Source organism: Acinonyx jubatus, chromosome E4 (genome assembly GCF_027475565.1).
Source record: "Acinonyx jubatus isolate Ajub_Pintada_27869175 chromosome E4, VMU_Ajub_asm_v1.0, whole genome shotgun sequence".
Lineage (NCBI taxonomy): Eukaryota > Metazoa > Chordata > Mammalia > Carnivora > Felidae > Acinonyx > Acinonyx jubatus.
The window spans coordinates 26,102,187-26,123,338 of record NC_069395.1 but is presented as its reverse complement, the minus strand read 5'-3'; the positions used below and the strand labels follow the sequence as shown (position 1 = coordinate 26,123,338).

The following is a 21,152-nucleotide window of genomic DNA, read 5'->3' as shown; positions in this document are numbered from 1 at the left end:
TAGCAAACATCTGATACTAATTTACACAGGGGTGTGAGAGGCCAAGGTGTTAGTCCCACCCAGGGACATTTGCATCTAAAAAAGCAGAGTCTGAGCAGAGGAGGGCCCAACCCAACCCATTCTGGAAGTGGAAAGGGAAATTTCCAGTGGCCTGGGAGGAATGACCCATTAATAGGTAGGCGGGGTGGATCTTGATGGTGGCTGTGCCTCCTCATGGCCTCCCTGGTCTCAGCTCCTGAGGCCTAGGCATCTCTTGTCCTTGTCCAGAACTCATGTCCCCCTCAGTGAGGCCCAGCAGGCAGCTTGGTCTCTAAGTCACTGACCCCTCCTAACCCCGGCCTTGGGTATTGTTGGCCAAGATTGACCCAGGAGTCCCCCAGGCCTTCTTCAGTAGTTGAGAAGGATATCCTGCTCAGGGTCAGCCAAGGACACTGACCCCCAAGGGAGACTAAGGATGCTAGCTTACCCCGGTCAAAGGAGAAACTCCACTCAGGATGCTGGGCCCTAAGAGGGAACTAAGATTGAGACCCTCTCCAAGATGGCCTCCCAGTGTTCAGAATCCCCAAACCACAGGGAAAGGGATACAGAGATGGCAGCCTGGGAAGGAGGCAGCAGGCAGTGTCCGGTGGTACCAGATCCCAGCCAGGACTCCCCACATCTGTCTGGTCTCCAGGCCTGTCCCAGCGGTAGGTTCCAGAGTCCTCAGAAGGACCCATCGGCACTCACAGCCTGGTACAGACTCCCCATACCCTATTTCCCCACCCGGTTGACTCTTAGGGCCTCCAAAGCCCTGGGTGCAGCTGGAGGCTCCCTCCCCTTTCCTACTTTCTCTGTCTCTCCTCTTCCCACTCTGACTCAAGAGCCCCAGAAGCCTTCCCTGGTCAATCCTTCCAATTCCTGCTTTTGCTTTCAGTGTCTCCTTAACATTCTGAGGCTGTGTGCGTGTGTGACACAACGATTTGGTGTTGCTCTGTACCTGCCTGATGCCTTTCTCCCATCTCCCATGCCCCACTCTGCACAGGAAGGTCCCAAGGGAGACCGAGGTCTCCGGAGAGCAAGGCCTCAGTCTACGCTGAGCAAAGGGGACCTTCGACAGAGGGGTGATCAGCCTGGCACAGCGTAGCTCATTAACATCTCACCAGCCCCGTCTTTATGGGGGCCTTGCCCATGTGACCCTCACTCAGGGCACCAGGGTAGCAGGAGTCACAGACCATTCTCAGTAGGGATTAGGTGACACTGCTGGCAGCTGGATAAGTGTAGCCAGGGTGTGACCGTGGGTGCAGGCCCATTAGGGCTAAGGTTCCATAGGCACCTTGCTGAAATGCCAGTCCAATGTATGTAAACACCATCACAAAGTCTGTCAAGTTAGTATCCCCAGGGATACGTCCCCAGTCCTCCCTGGAGGGAAGGTGTCATACTTTGTTTAGGGGAAAGGGAAAGGGAGGGGGGGCAGGCAGCGTGGTCAGGGGAGGTCAAGTGAGGAAAGAAATACACCTGCTTTTCTCCTCTGGCATTTTGTGCCAGGTTTTGTCTTGTTTAATCCTCACAACAATCCTTACGTGTGGATGTTAATATCCTTATTTAATGGATGAGGCAAGCGGAAAAGAGGAAAAGGACTGAATAATTTACTGCCCTCCCCCCCAAGGTCACACAACTAGTCAACGACAAAATCAGGAATTAAACTGGAACCTGTTTCCGGCCAAAACTCATCGCGTTTTTCCTATCTCACAGAATGGGACCCAGGCACGTCACATTTTACCCAACGGGCAAGCTGACGTTGGTGATTATCTTGGTACAACGCCTCCACCCTCTCCCCTGACACCCCAAAGCATTTCTTCACCGTTGCAAGCCCCTCAAAAGCAAGCAAATAATAAACAAGAGGAAACCAAAGGACAATGCACCGTTTTCCAGATAAGAGGACCAGAGGCTGAGCGTCAAAATGGGAGAAGGGGAGTGGGGGATACGGGCTTCCAGTTATGGAATGAGTAGGTCACAGGAATAAAAGGCACAGCACAGAGAATCTAGCAGACGATACTGCACCAGCATCGCACGGTAACAGACGGTAGCCGCACTTGTGAGCACAGCGTAACATACAGAGAAGTCGTATTCCTGAAACCAAGGTAACATTGTGTGTCGCCTATACTCAAATAAAAACATAAAGAGAGAGAGAGAGAAAGAACCAAGGACCAGAAGGAGAAATGCCTTGTCTGGAGTCACACAGCAAGTCAGTGACAGAAGTGGGACTAGAAACTAGAGGCGGGTCCCAGACTCCCGCTCCAGTGCTCTTTCCAGACTGAGCCACCACCAGTCTATTTCCAGTGAAGGAAATCTCCCAGCCTTCCTGTTCCAGTCTCTCTCAGACTGGTCCATTCCTTTCCAAGCTTCCGATTACTTTCCTCAAGTTAAATAACCTACTGAAAGCACCCATTAGGCACCAAAAATTATTTGTTTAATGTTTGTTTATTTTTGAGAGAGAGAGAGAAAAAGAGCACGAACAGGGGAAGGGCAGAGAGCGAGGGGGACTGAGGATCTGAAGCAGGGTCTGTGTGGACAGCAGGGAGCCTGATGTGGGGCTCAAACTCACGAACCATGAGATCATGGCCTGAGCCGAAGTCAGACGCTTAACTGACTGAGCCACCTAGGTGCCCTAGCACCAAAGATTATTATTCTTTCTCTTACCCAAACAATTGAAACAACCTCCTAAGCGTCTCTGTCTCCCCACTGACCCCTAAAGCGTCTGCTCTACAGCCACAACCCTGGAGCAATGGCTCTGTTCATATCATCCTTCTGACGGAAAGGTTTCTGTCTCTCCCTGCTTTCATACTGGACATTCAAGACTCCCCACACTGAGCCCCAGCCCAGTTCCCTGCAGGCCCCCCAAATACTGATGGTTATTAAGCATTCCGTGGGGCCACAAGTTTTCCCATGAATCTTCGGTCACGCTAGTGCCTTCTGGAATCCTCTCTGGCTTGCCCTCTACAAACACCTGCCCTTGTATTTGAGCCTTCTATCATCTCCTATGACAGAAAGTGACTTTTGCTCTCTTTTGAACATCTCTAAATATACACAGCATTGGGGCGCCTGGGTGGCTTGGTGGGACGAGCGTCAGACTTCGGCTCAGGTCATGATCTCGCAGTCTGTGGGTTCGAGCCCCGCATCAGGCCCTGTGCTGACAGCTTGGAGCCTGGAGCCTCCTTCCGATTCTGTGTCTCCTTCTCTCTCTCTCTCTGCCCCACCCCCACTCACTCTCTCTCAAAAAATAAATGTTAAAAAAAAAATTTAGGGGCGCCTGGGTGGCTCAGTCGGTTGAGCGTCCGACTTCGGCTCAGGTCATGATCTCACAGCTCAAGAGTTCAAGCCCTGTGTCAGGCTCTGTGCTGACAGCTCAGAGCCTGGAGCCTACTTCGGATTCTGTGTCTCCCTCTCTCTCTGCCTCTAACCCACCTGCATTCTGTCTCTGTCTCTCTCAGAAATAAAACATTAAAAAAAAATTTTTTTAATTTAAATATACACGGCATTTAGTGTTTTGTGTTATACCTACTAGTGATTAGAATAAAAATAATTTTTATCCAGGTGGGTGCTTTATAGTTACAAAGCACTTTCACAGACATAAGCCCATTAATCTTAAGAACAAAAATTACCTCTTATTTATCTTGTCTTCCCCACCACACTCAGCACAGCGTTTTACACTAGGGACAGAGCTGTTAAATACCGTGTTCTGAGGGTGGTCAGACCAAGCCAGAGGAGAATATTTAACACCTCCCTGCTACAGAATCAGAGATTCTGGATGAGGAAGGCAAAATTGTAGTTTACGTTTCCGGGTTGATACCCCATTGCATTTATTAGATTCTTGGAATTTAGAAGTCCCCAAAATATTAAACGCTATTGTCCTAGCTTCTATACTTCTATGAAATGCTGCCTCAGATTATACCACCTCTTGGGGCAGCCATGGACAACTGCCTCATACCGAGTTTATAGGATTACCCCATTCCATAAAGCAACTCATGCATTCACTTGTAATTTCTGGAGTACAATGTGGTTACCTCAAGGTCATGGACCATATTGAATTTAAGTTTGTATCCCTAGGGTTCAGCACAAACTTGCCTGAAGGATGATAATGTAATTGTAACCGCCACCATTTTCTAAGCCCTTACTATTTATCAGGCCCTATTCTAGATGGTTCATTAATGAACTCATTTCATTTTTACCACAGCTTGTTTCCCCCACCCCCACCCCCCCATACTATTATTTTCCCCCATCTTACAAACGAGGAAACAGAAGCACAGAGAAATCAAGTAACTTTCCCAAAGTCAAACAACTAGCATGAGGGAGAGCTAGGCTTTGAACCCATGGAATCTGGGTCCGAAGCCATACTCGTATGTACATACTGAATTTATACTGCCCTTCAGTTGATGAATCAATAGATGTAAGAATGAACAGAGGCACTGAAGATGTTTTTGTCGGAGAACAAGGAACCAACCATCAATTAACCCACCTCTTGCCTCCACCCCATGTTACCCATAGGACTATCACAAGAGTCTTTCTCAAACTTTCCCTAAGTTCCGCCAGAGTTTATCTATGAGGAATTCCCTGATATACCAGTATAGAATCCCTGTCAGCAAAATAAAAAAAGCTTGGTTTAATTTATTCCTTAGTGAACTAAATTCTCCCAGAATACAAACTCCAGAAGGACAGGGACTATGTCTGTCTTCTTCCACTGCCGTGCACTGAGGAGAGAATCAGGTACGTTGTGAATAAAAGATAAAAGGTAAACTCCTTCAATGGTTCTGGTCAGATTAAAGTACCTTCACTTCACCCCCTTTGCCTTTCACTTCATCCCCCACCCCAATTTCTACTCATTGTTCAAATCTTGCTAACATTTAATGTTTTTATTTATTTTTGAAAGAGAGAGACAGAGACAGAGCATGAGCAGGGGAGGGGCAGAGAGAGAGGGAGACACAGAATCGGAAGCAGGCTTCAGGCTCTAAGCTGTCAGCACAGGGCCCGATGCAGGGCTCGAACTCAGGAACCGTGAGATCATGACCTGAGCCGAAGTCGGACACTTAACTGACTGAGCCACCCAGGCACCCCTTGACTAACGTTTAATTTCTTCCAGGACGTCTGACTACCCCAAGTGTCCCACTTATGAGTTTCCAAAGCATCTCATGCTTCACCCCCGACCCCCACCCCGCCCCCAACACACAGCCCATTTACTTGTCTGTATTCCCCACTCAACTGTAAGTTCTGGAAGGCTATCAGTCCTCATCACTGAAAGCACCTAAAGTCATTATTAGTAAGCCCTCAAAAAACATCTGCTGAATGAATGAGTTCTTTTTTAAACATCCTCTGACTTATCTCCCTTTGTGACCATTGCTTCACCACAGATGGCTTTGAAAACAACCATTTCTGTTGTCAACTCTGTCAGCGGACTCTTGGGGAAGCCCTGTCTCATTCAGAACTTGGGGCTCACTGACACTTCTTCTCAGCGGTCCCCTCAGGGGAGCACCAAGGGAAGAAACACAGGTGCTGGAAGTTTCCTGACCTGGACTCAAACTTTGCTTCTTCTCTAACTAGTCCTACAACCTTCGGCATGTTTCGGAATCTTAATTTGAACTAAACCTAACCGCAACCTCAGGTCTCACATCGGTGAGAGGGGAGGAGACAATTTCATCATCGCGGTTTTCTCCAAGGTTAGGGGAAGGGGAAAGTACAGATAACGTTTGAGAAGCTACAGGCGGACAATACCTGACATTAATATAAAACTGTATGCTAACTAACAGGGATTAAAATAAAAACTAAAAACAAGAACAAAAAACCCCCCAAAAACAAAAAATAGCTACAGGTGGACACTCAGTGCCGGTGGTTATTCTTCATCATATGCTCTTGCCTCGTGGTACTTGAACTTGAGCTCAGGTGGCTCCTTTTCACCTTCCTTGCTGAAACGGTCTGCAACAGCGTCATCAAAATTGCACTTGGGAGACTTGGCTATCCCTTTGGAACCACTCTATGTTTCAAAGTCTCCTGTCAGGGAACTACATCTAACTTCTCTCTTACTTAAAAAAAATAATAATCTGCCTTCTTAAGGTCTAGAGCAGAAATCTGAAATCCTGGCCATAATATTCTTGGGGAAAATAATATAGATGTCTTCTCCCAGCTTCCCATAATACCCAATTTGCAAACAATCTCTCCAGTTTTGGTCAGCATTAAGTGCACTTTACAGGTGCTCCTTGTCAGTTTAACTTCCTTTATTTACCTGTAAGAAGGGGTAACAGCACGGCGAATCAGGAATGTGGCAGATGCCCTGCTTTCAGAAAAGGGGGGCTCTCAAGAGGGGTCTCGACCCTGGGAGAGCCCCATCATTACACCTACCTACATTCTAGATTAGCCTGCGACCTAAGACAAGAAAGGCTCATATCTGTTTCTTCTCGCTAGCAAGGTAAGCTGTAGTATTTCCTGAAAATGGAATCTCCTTGGTTCCTTCTCCTTTGCCCCTCCCCTTATGTCTTCTGGTTTGCTACCAAGTGGACCAACTACTCTGAGATGGAAGAACTTGGCTGAAAAGGATGCCTCCATAGCGTTAACTCCTGGTGGGCCTGGCTTAGCCAGGCATGGGGCCTGGGCAACCGGCCATGTGAGCACAGCAGCTCTCATCTCGCACACCCACCTCCCTCTGGGGAGAATACAGGAGAGGAGACAAAGTGGAATCTAGCCATTAGGACAGGACCCTCAGGAGCAGAGACATAGGATGCACAAATCATGGCAGGAAGAAGCGCACAGAAGAAAACTATTGCCCAGGAGATGACTCTCAGTGACTAGGGGTGGTTCGAGAGGAAGGTCCAGGAAGAAGAGGATTGACCAGCGTTTTCAGCAAGGAAGAGAGGCAGGAGTCATAACATTTTGGTGAAAGGAAAACATTTTCTGAAGAGACAAATGACCTTTGGCTCCTCTTTGAAATGCCATGGAGCCTCTGCTGGATGAGACTTCCTACAGGAAGTGTCTCAAAAGAGGAAGGCGTGAATTGCAAGATTCCTTCAGTCACCAGTTCTGCATTCTGCCTCAGGAATATCAAGAACCTCTTTCCTCTTCCTTCTCCAGAACTTGAAGGCCTCTGCCCCGACGCACAAATGGTGTCTTCTGTGTCCTTAATCTCTTTCACCGACATAGAAATTTGGGGTGAGTGAATTCCATGACCAGTGTTCTAAGAGAATTTCCCAATCGTCTGCACACAACTCTAAGGTGCCGAAAGGCAGGTCCTGTCATTGGTCATCTTGTGATCTGTGGGGCAAGTGTAAAGTTCCAGCATCGCTAACTGCATGACCTTGGGAGAGTCACTTCTCAGGGCATCGATCTCCAAAATCGTTTCCGGTTCTAAAAGTCGTATGTAGGATATGCAAGAATAATAATTTCCTAAATTCCTAAATAAAATAATAATATCCTAAATTCCTAAATAAAATAATAATTTCCTAAATAAAAAAGACACAAAATAAAGCAGATATAGAAATACTAAAACAAAAGATTTGCCTCAGTTTCCCAGAGCACCCCAATTCCCAAACGGTATTAGTGTTGCCCAGAAGGTAGCAAAATTGCTTGACTTCATTATCCCCAGCCTTCTCCTTACACTGAAGGTAGGGATACAAATGAGAAAGCAGAGAAAGGCTGTGAGGTAGAAACCCCAAGGAATTCACCCTCGACCCCCAAATACCTGGGAATTAAGGAGGTGCGATGCTGGGCCCTTGCCCTTGAGAAGTTTATTGTCTAAGGTATGTCCCAGTCTGGTGACATGTCAGGGGCATTCGAATCCAAGGGAAGCCAGTGTGGATGAATTCTGTGACTCTGCTAATCCCTTTCCATTCTCCCAAGACCCAACATCTCCCTGATAGTGGCATCAAGGTTATGAGCACAGGGTCTGGAGTGAAACAGCCTGCTTGAAATCCCTCCTCTGTCATTAACTAGCTGACTGACATCCGTAAACGTTAGCCATTATATTATTTGCCAGCTCAGCACTCCTCTATGGACAGTAGCCAGCCTTTGGGGTGGGGGGCAGTATATGTCTCCCCACTTCCCTACAAATATTATTAAGCAGCCTTTTCTTCTCTCCTAGCTCCCATCCTGCCCTTTTTAAAGTAACCCCCCCTCCAAAAAAAGAGAAGTAACCCAAAACATAGCTATCTTGGTATCATCAGATCACTCTTCCCATGTCCTAGAACATTCTCTATTCCATCCCTTTCTCCCACTCCTTCCCCAACCCCCACCAGCTCTCCCTCCTTTGTTGTTACCAAGGCTAAACTCAAGAGTGAATAACGCACATTGCTATAGTACTCTGCAGCTTTCAGAGTGTTTCTGCACACATGATTTTATTCAGTTCACGGGAAGCAATGTATTTCACCCTTAAAACAACCTTGTGAGCCCAGGGTATTATTTTTTCCCCATTTTACAGATAAGCAAACTAAGTCTTAGGTTCACAAGCTGTCCATGCTCACAGCGCTAGGAAGTCAGTCACACAAGGACTCAAAGCCTCCTGACCCCCAAGCCACCCACCCTTTTCTCTACTACTCCGCACTGTCACGTCCAAGTTCACATCCTGGGATCGTGAGGAGCCTGAAGTTTATGGCCGGTCACGAACCCCCCAAAGGCAACAGAGTTCTCTCATTTTTCTCCCTGCTGGCTGCGACAGGGCTGTCCAGGCTGAAGGCCCATCCATATGAGGTACCTGCAGAGTGCCAGGCCCAGGTGGGGTGAGGAAACCAATGAGAGGGGTTCAAAGGCCCACAAGGCTGTGGGGTGCCTGCTAGAGGGCCACTAGGTCATGGCAAAGACCAGAAGAATTCCAGGCCATTGGGCAATCCCGAGGGAGCACCCCAGGGAAAATCCAGCATACCCATGGGCCTCCCTCACTGACGCTTTCAGGGAGAGGGAAACGCACAAGCTCCCTTCTGGCCAGGGCTGAGAGCTTGATCAAATTCAGACACACACACCCATGCACACTCAGCAGTAAACTCAGAGCCATGGAAATCAAACCTTGAGCTCACCCAAAGGCCAAAGGAGAAGCAGCCACAGCCTCAGTCCAGGGCTCCGGCTCGGAGCCACCATCGCCTCGGACGCTGGCTGCCAGGCAGAGCTATAAAATATGCCTCTACTTAATTTTTCCATGGACACAACCCCAGATGCGACTGCCAGGCTCTGGAGGAGATGTAACTGTGTAGCCTCCTAACCTCTCTGCTGTAGGATGCACAGCTGGAACTGGAGAAGGAGGAGTAACCTGGAATCAGGTTTGCCACCCTCTGGAACACTGGCTCTTCCGATATCTTTCCAAGGCCTGGTGCGGCAGTGGAGTAAGTTTTCATTCAGCAACTGATACAGGCTTGGAATTCGGCGCAAATTGCTTACATCTGCTTGGCCCCATCCCAGACAGTCAGGTACTTTAGAGAAAGGAGGGGCAGCGTTGGCCCACTTCTGGAAGCCGGGGTAGCTGTGTGCTAAGGAATCTGGTGCCATGCTGGGACCAGCCAGCACAGGGTACAAAATTCACCAGCGGAATTGAGAAGAAGGAAAAAAAAAAAACAAACCACACATCAGGGCAGCAGGAGACAATAGAGATTCCATTCCAGGCGTGGCTGGTGGGACTGGGACAGGGAAGCCACAAAGACCCCAAAAGGGGGTGGGGACAGAGGGAGAGAAGGTTGGCCCGAGGAATAAGAGCAATGGCAGATTCTTCACACACACACACACACACCCTCGGCCAATTAGGGTGTGTGCACTAACCTCATACATTCGGTAACCTCTTCTCACAACCCAAGAGCTGGCCAAGCCCCTTGGCTCCCCACCCTACCCCACCCCTGCTTGGCAGCGTCCCCAGGGCTTCCTGCAGCTGCCATAACTCCCCAACATCAAAGTCGCCGCTGTCGGGAGCTGAAAATGAGAGACAAGTACCAGCCAGGAGAGCAGCGCCTCCGCGGAGGGCCCGGAAAGTCAGGCCTGAGGGTCCCTCTCTCTCCCCCAAGCTTCTCCTGGTGCTGCAGTACCCTTATAAGGGAGAAGCCAAGTCGGCCATCCGTCTGGCCAGAAAATGTATACATTCCCGCGGCTACATGCTGACTTTTCACCCACCGCAACAGAAAGCACCAGCCCCACCACCCCCACTCCGGGGCAGGTTTTGCTTTTTATTTCTCATCTTCAACCCCCAAACCATTGGTTGCTTCAGATCGCCGTGCAGCTGGAGGGCAGGAAGTGTGTTTAGAGGAAAGGGGTAGGAAAGGGGTGAGAAGCGGGGACCCGAGACACCCCGAAACTGCTGGGGCGGGGTGGCGGAGGGAGCCGGCAACCTGCAGGGCGCCGCGGACCGGAGCTCTCGCTGCCAACGCGTCCGCAGCTCTGCCGGCCGCCGGGAACCCGCGGCTCCTTCCATTGTTGCACCTCGGCTGTTGCCATGTTGGAGGGAGAGCCCCTTGACCTCCGCTCCCTCGGTTCGGCGGGCAATCTGCAGACCCCGGGCGGCGGCTCCCGGCCGGATGCGCGTCCTACCTGTGCTCGCTGCGGGCTTCCCTGCGAGACCCGACGTGTCGCGTGCTCGGCGACGTGGGCTGCCGGCCCCGCAGCTCCAGGCGTCCCCGCGCCCGCGCGCGCCGCTCCCCTCTCCGCGAGCCACGAGCGCCGGCCCGGGTGGGGGGGCGGGGGGAGGAGGGAGGAGGGAGCCGGGGGCTGGCGGGGAGGCAGCGGAGGACGCGGGACCGGCTCCGGGGGGCGCGGGGGAAGCCCTCCGGGCCACGAGCGTGCGCGAGCCCGCAGAGTCAGGCCACCCCGGGCGAGACAATAGCGGGAGCAGCGGGCGGGAGCGGAGAAGCCATCTCCCGGAGACCCGGCGCACTGCACGGCGACGCGAGGCGCGGCCAGCCCCGGCCTGGACAGGCAGCCGCCCGGCCGCCCGCTCCAGCCCGCAGCGCCGAGTCGGCGGCGAGCGCGAGGGCGGGGCGGGCCCCGGAACCCTGACCGCCCTCCACCTCTCGCTCCCGCCTCCCGCCTCCCTCCCTCCCTCCTTCCCTCCCGGAGGGGGCGCGGGGGCGAGCTGCGCGCTGGCGTCCGATTGTGCTCGGGAACCCGACTGCCCGCGCCGCCGCTTCCCGCCCGGGGGAGGATTCTGCGGATGGTCGTTACTTCTCCCTGCGGGGGCCCCTTTGCTCCGGGTCGGATGCACGCCAGGTCCTTCGGCTGAAAACGAACCACTTAGCGGTTCGAGGACATCCCCCCTCTGCCCCCATCTTTATCAGGATTGCGACGCCCGCCAAAGTCCCTACCTTGAGGGCGGCAGAGGGGGAGCTGTCACCGCGCTGTGCGCTCAGCCTCGTTGGGTTTTCTGTTCGCCCGAGTGGGTCGTCCCACCTGAACCCCAGAGAATAGCAACCCTTAGTAGGGGTGGGGGAGGTAGAGCGGCCTCCACCCCAACTATGGTAGGGGAAAAAACCCGCTTCTTTCAATTCAGTAGGTCATGTTTAACATTTTTACTCCGCCTTTCTTTGAGCAGTGGTCTCTAGAAGAATTTTCCTAAAGACTCCACCCAAAAGAAACCGAGAATTGGCCAGCTCCTCACTTGCATTTGCTTGGCATAGTAACTATGATCCCTGATCTCAAAGTACATTTTCCTCACACTTGTATCCCATTCTCCCCCAGGGCCCTCCTTCCTTTCTGGCGGGTCTGTGAGGATCAACACCCGACTCCCAGGCCCCCCGCTCTGCAGTCCCCTTCAGGTGTCCAGGGTCTCAAGGCTCCCAGCCTCCCTCAGAAGCCTAGCCCTCCCCAGCCAGGGGAATCCCATGGAAACGTCTGCCAACCTACCCCTTCCCTGGTCTCAAGGAAATATTCATTGAAATGCTACTATTTCAGTCTGTTTAGGGTTTACTAGAGTTTTACTTTTTAAAAAAATGTCAGAAGGGCCTTTTTAATAAGATACAGGGCCTTTAAATTTTCCTCATTAATACAAAACTGTGCAACAAAGCCAACACGATACTTAGATTCATAGTTGTAGAATTGGAAGAGACTCCAGAGCTCAGTAAGAGGCTATTTATTAGGAAGGAAATTTGAATAACCGGAGGACGTCCTACGTGGAGGGGGGGGGGCGGGGGGGAACAATATGAAAAGTGACTTTGTGGTTCACAAGGATTTCTTGGGATATTGTTTTGTTCTCATATAAGATGAAATCTGAGTGAATGCAAAGGATCCCTAATGAGAAGGAGAAGTTTGCATTTCTCTCGGCCCTCTGCCAGGTGACCTTGCGTAGCCCCCTCCACCCTCTTAAGCATCAGTAATATCAGCTTCACTTCCTACTCCGGGCTGTTATGCGGCTCGAATGAGAGAATGTGAGTGAAACTTGTTAATGGCTAGACAGAATGCGGCGCATACATCATAATGTACACATGATCCTAGTCCCGATCCTCGAGAGCCACGGGGGATAAAAACATGTGTTTATTTACTCCCCCATTCACCACTTGTTGGCGAGGCAAATACTTGTGACAGCTTACTGTTTGCCTGTCATTGGGCTAAGCTCAGAGGCCTGAGAACAGAGGAGCCTGTGGGCCATCAGCATCTGTGTTGCTGGAGTGAAAAGTCCCAAATGGAGAGCTAACAGGAAAGAGGCCTGGGTCACTGGGTTGAACGTCTTATCAAAGGCTTTATAACGCACTTTGGTGGGGAGAAAAATGTCCTTATAAGAGAAATCAGGACATGCCAAAAAGTTTAGATTTTGTCCTGCAGGTGACAGAGAACCCAGGGGGTAGACAAGTGGAGCTGGGAACGATCTGACCAGAAAAACCTTCTGGCATGTTACACGGGAGGAAGGATTTGGAAGATGCACTGTGTGTCCTCCCTTTGCTCCTGCAAACGCAATCTTGACCCTCTGGCTTCCTAGTAGGGCGTGGCCACTGGGGAGCCCTGGCAGGAGATTGGAAGGAAGGAGGTCAAAGAGGTCTGGCTATTTGTTTCTCGGGATTTCCTTCTCTTTGGAGTCACTGTGGGCTGGCTGCCACCCTCAACCAAAGTTCACAGCTCCCCCTAGGTGGTTCCCTCTCCCTCTCTTCCTTCCCTTTACTCAGCTCCTTTGCCTTCGCAGGCCTGGGGGTGGAAACTTGCTTTCCTGCTGGCCCCAAAGTACTGCACACTATTCCTGTGGCTTTCCTTCACCCTGCTGACTCTTTGTAAATTGTCTCTTCAGATTGGAGCGTGCCATCTGCTCCCTGCCAGGTTAGGAGAACAGGCTGAGAGCTTAGGAGGCCATGGCTATGTTCAGAGTGCAAGATCAGAGAATCTCTGATGTGCCAGGGCTGTGGCAATGAGGAAGAAAAGGAAAGGACAGGTATGAGAGATGGTTAGGAAGTCACATCAATAATATTTGATAATAGGGGAGCCTGGGTGGCGCAGTCGGTTAAGCGTCCAACTTCAGCCAGGTCATGATCTCGCGGTCCGTGAGTTCGAGCCCCGCGTCGGGCTCTGGGCTGATGGCTCAGAGCCTGGAGCCTGCTTCCGATTCTGTGTCTCCCTCTCTCTCTGCCCCTCCCGCCCATTCATGCTCTGTCTCTGTCTCAAAAATAAAATAAACGTTAAAAAAATTAAAAAAAAATAATATTTGATAATATATTGAATGTAGGAAGTGGGGGCACGAATCTAGAGTCCCTCTCCGCTTGATGCCATAGGAATTGGTGGCAGGTGGTGCCAGCACTAAGTGGGGGACTACGTAAGACAGGGCCCAGGTGTTGGGGGAGCAAACATGAGTTTAATTTTGCACATGTTGGGTTTGAGGAACCTGTGGAATGTTTAGGTGAGGTTGTCTAACAGACAGTGGATTTCTGAAGCTAAAGTCAGAGCAGAGGCACGGACAGATGACAGGAATTTTGGACTCTTCAGATTATAGATGGTCGGCGAAGGTGTGGGCATGCGTGAGATCACCCAGATGGGCGTGCAGAGGAAGCAAGAGCCCTGCAAAAGAAATGGAGAAGAAACAACCACGTCGATAGGGGAAAAAACTGAGACCATAGGGTGTCAGAAAGGAGGGTGGGAGGAAGTGTCAGGAAAGTGACCGGAACACCGGTGTGGCGGGGACATCCAGGGGAGGCAGGGCCGGAAAGTGCCCGTTGGATTGGCAGGAAAGTCACTGGGACCCGTGCTGTGAGAACAGTGACAGTAACACCAGGCTCCAGTGGGTTAAGGAATACAAGAGACCGAAAATAGCATTGAGCATTTTTTTCTAGAAGGTTGACAGTTAAAGGAAAGGAGAAATGTAAGGCAATTGGGTGGGGGGAGGGCTGCAGGATCAAGGGAAAGATTTTTGTTATGTCTTTCCTTTTTCAGAAGGGAAGGCTTAAACATGCTCATATGTTGAGGGGGGGAGACCAAGGAGATAGAGAGATGATTAATGAAAAATGTCGCAGAGGAGATGGGATCCGGACACACGGGGGTGGGGTTGTCTGGGATATCTAAGAGGAAGGGTGCACCCGCAGATGTTTGTGTAGATCGGTAAGCCTGGAGGTTAGGTGCTAACTGGCTGCTACCTGATGGTCTGTGGGTAATCTCCTGAGAGAGAAGGGGGTCAAGCTGGGCTTGAGGAGAGTTCAGGAAAGTGGTTCAGGCAAGGAATGAGGATGGTAACTTCTTAGAGAGGGAATGGAATTGTCAGCAGGGTGGAGGATGTGGCTGGAATCAGATATTCTGGTATGTAGTGGCTACGGTATTAACGTTTTCATCATTTTCTTCTGCAGCACTGGGAAGCCCAGGTGTAGAATGTTCAATCAGGGCTGGGGGCGGGGAGCCCGGCGGTGTTGCAGAATAGGTACCGTTGGAGGATAAAGGGGAAAGAAGGTTCCTGACAAAACAGGAACTGGCCAGGGAGGGATGTGAAGGTGGGGAAAGGCTATGAATCTTGAGGAAGGGGGTTAAGGGGCTGGGCTACCACTAGTCTTGCTCCACTCCTGTCTCTTTTCCAACACCCTAGCCAGAATGATCTTTCTAAAGCAGACATCTGCTTCCCTTCCTTAACATCAACTAGCCTGTCAGCTCCATGAGGGCAGGGATTTTTTTTTAAAGTTTATTTTGGGGGAAGGGGAGAGAGCGAGAAAGAGAGAGAGAGAGAGAGAGAGAGAGAGAGAGAGAGAGAATTCCAAGAAGGTTCCAAACTGTCAGTGAGAGCCCGATTCAGGGCTTGAACCCAGGAACCATGAGATCATGACCTAAGCTGAAATCAAGAGCTGATCGCTCGACTGAGCCACCCAGGGGCCCCAGTGCAGGGATTCTTTACCTTAGTTTTAAATTTTTGTTATTATTGTTATTGTTTTATTATTATTTTTTTACCTTAGTTTTTAAACTTCTGTATTTCCCAGAGCCTGGAACAGTGCCTGGTATGTAGCATGTGCTCAATAAAATTCGCCAAACAAATGGATGAATGACTGTATAGCTCTTGCATGAAGCTCAAACTTTTTTTTTTTAATTTTTTTTTTCAATTTTATTTTATTTTTGGGACAGAGAGAGACAGAGCATGAACGGGGGAGGGGCAGAGAGAGAGGGAGACACAGAATCGGAAACAGGCTCCAGGCTCTGAGCCATCAGCCCAGAGCCCGACGCGGGGCTCGAACTCACGGACCGCAAGATCATGACCTGGCTGAAGTTGGACGCTTAACCGACTGCGCCACCCAGGTGCCCCGTAAAAATATATATTTTTTAATGTTTTATTTATTTTTGAGACCGAGAGAGACAGAGCGTGAGCAGGGCAGGGGCAGAGAGGGAGCAAGACACAGAATCCAAAGCAGGCTCCAGGCTCTGAGCGGTCAGCACAGAGCCCGATGCCGGGCTCGAACTCACAAACCACAAGATCATGACCTGAGCCAAAGTCGGACGCTTAACTGACTGAGCCACCCAGGTGCCCCGAAGCTCAAACTTTTAAGACAGTCAACAAGGCCTCTCATAATCTGGCCCTTGCTTTTCACTCTAGCCTCGGAGGACAAAAACTGTCTTGTTCATCTTGTATCCTCAGAATGCCCATAATGTCATCATTTAATAAATGGGGCTTGAATGAATCACTCCCTCCCTCATTCCAAGGCAAATTCCATGTTGCTTCTAGAATACATGTGATTCCCAACTAGGGGTCTTTCTACACGTGCTTCCCACTGCCTGGAAAGGGCCTCCTACCCGCCAAAATCCCACCTCTGTTGCCCTTCCCATTATGTGGCTGTCTTTCTACATGGTAGGCAGAGTAATGGCCCCCTTGAGGAAGAAATGTCTGCTTCCCAATCCCTGGGACGTATAAATATGTTATCTTACATGGCAAAAGGATTGTGCAGACATGATTAAGTTAAATACCTCCAGATGGGGAGATTAGCCTGGATTACCTAGGTGAGCCCAATCTAATCACACTGGTCCTTAAAAGCAGAACACTTTACTCAGCTGAAGCCAGAGGGAGATGCGATGATGGAAGAATGGCAAAAGGGATATGACGTTGGTGGCTTTTAAGTTGGAGAATTGAGGTTCTGAGCAAAGGAATGTGAACATCTTCTAGAAACCGGAGAATGTAAGGAAATAGATGCCCCCCAACAGCCTTCAGAAAGGAACACGGCCCTGTTGACACACTGATTTTAGCCCAGTGGGCCCCGTGTTAGGCTTCTGACCTACATGATAAGCTTTTTATAAATAGTTTCTCTGCGTGGTCAGTGCAGAGCCCGAGGTAGGGCTCCATCCCACAAACCATGAGATGGTGACCTCAGCTGAAATCAAGAGTCAGACGCTCCAGCAACTGAGCCACCCAGGCGCCCCTAAGATAATAAACTTTTAATCCACTAAATTTGTGGTAATTTGTTATAGTAGCAATAGCAAACTAATACACCCTATAATTAGCCTTCCAGGAAGCTTCCCTAGAGTGCTTCCTAACAATGTCTAGATACACCTGATAGCTGCCTGGATTGTAACACTCATCACCGAGTGTCAGAATTGCCTGTTTGCTTTTTTCTGAATTGGGGAGGGGACAGATGAGGAGGGTAATGAGAGTGTAAGCTTCTTAAGGACAAGGCAATCTCTGTTGGGTTTACCTTTGAATTTACAGGACTAATTCATTGCCTGATCCAAAGCTGTTGTTCAGTATATACTTGATGAATGAATGGGTGAATGAAGAACTGGTTACTAGTTAGGGAGCAGGTGGTCGAAAGGAATGAGAGGAGAGGGTGATTAAATCTGTGCTGTGTTCTCTCAGGGCTCTGCTCTGGGCCCGGGCTTATCCGTAAAACAAGTCTGAGCTAAAATTGCAAAGGGCAATGTTTGTACCATTTTCATTTAAAAATCCTTCAGTAGACTTTCTTTGAAGAGATCCAAATATTTTTGCAAAGGTGAATGGATACTGGAGATGGGGTAGAGAAACTCTGTAAATATTTGGTGATCGGACTGACTTCAATCCCTTTGGGTCCCACTGGCCTCGAAATCAGTCCTGCTTCTCTCTTACATCTTTTCCATGACTCAGAACACTTGGGGGCTGCCTTGTTCAGGGAGAATATTAATCCTAGTGTCTGAGTTCTTGAGGCTGTCCAAGATTATTGGGCTGCCAACCTCTCTGTATTCTCAGAGAGGAGAAGAGTAGGAGGGCTCACCTGAAACCCAGGATGCTCTCAGTTTGGAGTTTTTAGGGCCAAACACCAGAGAAGACTTCTCCAAACAACTTCTCTGTACCATGCATCTCCCTGGTACCTTGTAATGGTCTCAACTCCAAACACTCTACACAGTGATGATGGAAGATGGGGTCTTTGCACAGGCAGCTACACCTTGCATTGGTTTGGGAAGCCCTGGGAAAGCCTCTTAAAATTAAACCTTTCCCGCTGGCCTAAAATTCCACCGTTACAGGGGTGTCTGTGTGGCTCAGTTGGTTAAGCATCTGACCCTTGATTTCAGCTCAGTCGTGATCTCACGACGGCATGGGGTCTTCTTGGGATTCTCTCTCTTCCTCTCTCTCTCTCTCTGCCCCCCCCATAAATGTATAAACATTAAAAAAAAAAAAGTCAACATTAGAGATGTTTTCTGGCTCTTCAATACAATTGTATTCAACTCCCAACTATCCATATGCTTTCTCTGTCATGCGCCACTGTGGGAGTCTCAGGATGAGGAGGACAAGACCTCACCTTGCACGCAGGTGCCCCTAAGGCCTTGTGAAAACAGTTTCCTCTTCAAGGCGTAACCACATAAGCTAACGTTTGCCAGCTGTAGGAAGAGGACTGTGTCAGGGTCCAGGTAACAGACGGTGTCACTGAGAGGGCAAGAAGGAGCGAGAACTGCAGAGACCTTTCTTGCTCCACAACTTTTCCCGGTTCTGATACAGAGCTGGTGGTGATTTTCAGACAGGTGAGTCTGGTGAATGGCGGGCGGTGTTGGGGGGGGTGGTTAAAGGGTGAGGGGGGGGGAAAGCATCCCTTTAAAAATTAGTGGGAGAACACCTGAAACTAATGTAACACCGTCTGTTAAGCATACCAAGTTAAACATTTGATTAGAAAAAGACAAAATAGTGGCGGAAATTATGTTTAAGAAATGTGGGGAGGGGAGGGGGACCCAATATGGAATCTGTGACATTCGACTGCCCTCTAGTGGGAGAACTAAGTTCGACAGTCTAGGCGAGGTGAGAAATGAAGAGGCACTCCCGGAAGGGATGGTGGTAAATAAGGTACCAGATGGCACCCCTGTTTGTAATTCAACTTGGGGAAAAGCGGATTCAGTTCACGCTACCTCAGGTGTGACACTGCAGTGTGAACAAGCCAGACTTTTGATTCAACTTTCAAACTTTGCCATTGCCTGTACGACACAATTTTTCTCCCCGGCCCCGGATGAATCTGGTCAGATGTCTCCAATCTGGCACCTCCTGTCTCTACCTCCTTCCATTCCAGCCACACTAACCTATTCACCATTCTTCACCCCCGTTGACACTCCCCGCTCTCCTTCCAGGTTCAGTGTTTTCCTTCCCACTGTGTCTAGTTTACTGCTGTGGAAATAGTAGGTATTCAACAAGCCACTTGATGGGTCAATCCTATCCAGTCTATTGAACTTTAAACAGAAGGAAAGGAGAGGGTGATTAAATCTGTGCTGTGTTCTCTCAGGGCTACCACGGAATACCACATAACAAAGCCATTGGGCAAGGGGGAAAAAAAACCTTCAAAGCGCCTCTATTCTCTCCCCTTTAGGGAGCCTAGACAGACACCATTTCCCTTCCTTAAACGAATTTAGGTATCGCACGTTTCCACATCTCATTCATAGAAACAGAGCGAGGAGTTTTCCTTAGTTAACACAGTGGATGCTCAAGAAATGCCTGAATGAATAAATGACAAGCATCTGCTGGCTCATTAAAATCTACTCTGCACACCTCTGACAGTTATTTGCTGAAATTCAACTCTGACCATGTGTTTTCCTTGCTGAAAACTCCAGGGCCCCTATCCTGGTTTTGTAACCATGGCCTTGCTGCCCATGCTTATGCCACTCTGTACTTGAATTCGTCTTGCTGCACTTATTACTTTGCTAAAGTGGTTTGCTTACGTGTCTGCCTTCTTTCCCAGGCTGTGAGCAGGATCCGTGTCCTACAGATCTCCGACTCCAGAGCTAGTGCAAGACCTAAGCCATAATAGATGATCAATAAAATATGCAGTTAAATCATTCCTTCCTGTTGCATTTCGAGTCTGTTCCTTCTAATCTTATTCACTGTGGGAGAAGGAAGAGCGTGGTAAAACTTCAGATTTAGAAGGTATCTTACAGGTCATTTGATCAATTTCCCTCATTTTATAGATGTGGAAACCCAGGACTGCTCAGGATCACACAATTTGTTGGTCTTTGTTCTAAAAGAATCAGACAATTGTGGGAAAGAAATTCCTCCAACCAAGGCTGAGCGGTTTTGCTGTTCATTGTGTTCAGAAGCCTCCAGTTCCCAGAAACAAAAATGAGTTCCCTTATCAGTCTTCGGAATTTCATAATCCTGCCTTCCCCACCCCATGCGTCAGGGCTGCTGAAACTGATTTTGGGAAAAACTAGGCTGATCTGGAGGTTTATGTTGCTAATACTCCACGTTGTTCCCACTGGTGCATGCTGACACTGCTTTACAAGGGCTCATTTTGTGAATCTGACCTGGAAACTGCAAGGTGCCTAGAAGGCAGGGAAAAGCAAAAATTTGGTCAAAACCTAAATTAAAAGTCTAAGCTCCTTCTCTCTTGTCTAAATTTGGACCCACCTTTCCACTGTCACTTCTATTTTCCTATATTAGCTGCTCTATTCGTGAATCAGATGCGTCTTTCCTTCTTTTGTGCTGAGGGATGCTCATCTAACAGCTGTATCATCTAGTTAATGGAAATGTATTTTTCATTAAAGAAAAGATACGGTCATCTAGTTCCGTGGAGTAACTAAAATTAAGAGGTCCTATTGGCGAAGTGATAAACGGAAGACACAAGAATTGTAACAAAAAGAGGTCACAGCTCTATGTCTGAAAGTTTAATGTTGGTTGCCCTTTCCCATAAGTCGCTACCATTTCGTTTCAGAGTTTAGTAGATACTGGCAATTGATCAAATATGAAATATGAAAGAACTTCAAGAACACATGTCTTAAGGAAATGGAGAAACAGAAAAATAAATGCTTTTTAAAAATCTTGCTAAAAAAGATACTTTAAATATGGTTCAACCAGAGAAGTAATTTATTAGAATTATATCAAGTAAACAGAAGAGCAGAGCTTCCCAAGAGCGCCCGGATAGCTCAGTCGGTAGAGCATCAGACTTTTAATCTGAGGGTCCAGGGTTCAAGTCCCTGTTCGGGCGTCTGGCTTTTGCCCCTTACTTACATTACCAAATATTACCGTACAAAAATCTCAGCCCTGAAGCAAACTTCTGCCTCAAATTGAGTTTTTTTTTTTTCCCTTGCTTTCAGAATATGCGAGGTAAATATGTTCTCGGGGAAGAAAACACTGACTACGCAAACTCAATTTCTTGGTGAATATGGAAGTTTTTATGTGGTGGTTTCCCAGTGAGACGGAATTTGTGTTGTTCAGATTGTTAAAAATCGAAGCTGAAAAGGAAGGCGGAAGTTAAAGCAAAGCGCCCGAACAGGGACTTGAACCCTGGACCCTCAGATTAAAAGTCTGATGCTCTACCGACTGAGCTATCCGGGCTCTCACA

General features: G+C 49.0%; 1 protein-coding gene and 2 non-coding genes across 4 annotated transcripts in view; 1 reads left to right on the top strand and 2 right to left on the bottom strand.

Annotated features, from left to right (window-relative positions):
* PIK3C2B (phosphatidylinositol-4-phosphate 3-kinase catalytic subunit type 2 beta) overlaps nt 1-10,660 on the bottom strand; it is a 65,080-nt gene extending 54,420 nt beyond the window's left edge. For both annotated transcript variants that reach the window (XM_027074820.2, XM_027074819.2), the window contains exon 1: nt 10,522-10,660. The gene's annotated coding sequence lies outside the window, so the exon portion shown is untranslated. The remainder of the gene's footprint in view (nt 1-10,521) is intronic.
* Nucleotides 10,661-20,722: 10,062 nt separating this feature from the next.
* On the top strand, nt 20,723-20,795 carry TRNAK-UUU (transfer RNA lysine (anticodon UUU)). Its single transcript has one exon. It is a non-coding gene; the product is annotated as a tRNA-Lys (tRNA).
* A 277-nt stretch (nt 20,796-21,072) lies between these two features.
* Nucleotides 21,073-21,145, bottom strand: TRNAK-UUU (transfer RNA lysine (anticodon UUU)). The gene has a single exon. It is a non-coding gene; the product is annotated as a tRNA-Lys (tRNA).
* Between the last annotated feature and the right edge of the window lie 7 nt (nt 21,146-21,152).